We start from the raw sequence: 1,158 nt of genomic DNA, 5'->3' as shown, positions 1-1,158 counted from the left end.
GTTTTATGTAGATCTTACAGTGATGTACTGCAAAATAATTAACACTGATAAGCACATTTATAACATAGTTTTCACTTAAAAGATGAACAATCATCTGTTATTGCATTTAACACTGATAGACATGATACACTGATAGTTATTCAAAAAAGGAAACTACTTGCACAGTGTTTTGGTAACTTTTGCCCCCCTCACATTTTTTCACATTACTGCAAAAGTAAAGCATTAACACAAGAGACACAGTGGTTTGGCACTTAAATAATACTTGATAATGTTGAGTGTGAAAGATAGTTCATTAAATGTCCACATGACATGTGACGGCCTTAGAGGATAACACACAGCTTAGACTTTCTGGATTTCTCTCCACTTGGTAGTTGTACTGGAGAGGGAATCCCACTGCTGCCATTTTCCTCTGGGGTTTCCTCTTTGGCTCCTTAAAGCAAATTTAAAGAAGGTTCACTCACTGTAACTGTGAATTTTGACGTAATCCTGATATTTCTTTAGTTTCAAATTGTCAGCGTCCTCACCATCATTCTCATTATCACTCGGATCTGTGTTGTCCCGAATGCCCTGTGTAAAAACATACATCACTTAATCACATGAACAACAGTCACAGTGAAAGTCTCTGAATCAATCAGCTGCAAGCCTCTACTTGATGACAGTACTCACCTGCAACAAGTTACTTTTGTTGTTCTTTCTCTGTTTCAGTTCCTGATATCTGCAATATCAACAACGAAAATAGGTTTACACATGATTGCCAAGAAACTCAGCTGAGTGTAATTTATTTACAACGTGTTGTGGAGAACAGCCAGTGCGTCTTTAAAATGGGGCTTCCTGTGTCTTCCTTTTAAGTGAACTAGCCGGGAGAAACAAATGACGGTGAATATTTTATGAGCCTAAATAGTGCCTCACATCAGGCATCTGTGTCTACTGCACGGTTTAAATGACAAACAGGTTGCTGTTGATTCAGACAGGCAGTGTTTAAACTAAGCTGCTTTTATCTCTTGGTAATAAAAGCCAATAAAGCCGCTCCATGGCAAATCTCCTATGGTTTTACCAAACTAAATACAATGGTTTCTACGGTCAGAGCAGTCCTTGATTCCTCACACTCTATGTCTTGTGTTTATTTTAGACTATGATTTTAAATTTAGCTAGTTATTT

This window comes from Perca flavescens, chromosome 5 (genome assembly GCF_004354835.1).
Source record: "Perca flavescens isolate YP-PL-M2 chromosome 5, PFLA_1.0, whole genome shotgun sequence".
In the NCBI taxonomy this organism is placed as follows: Eukaryota; Metazoa; Chordata; class Actinopteri; order Perciformes; family Percidae; genus Perca; species Perca flavescens.
Note: the sequence above shows the minus strand (reverse complement) of the source record.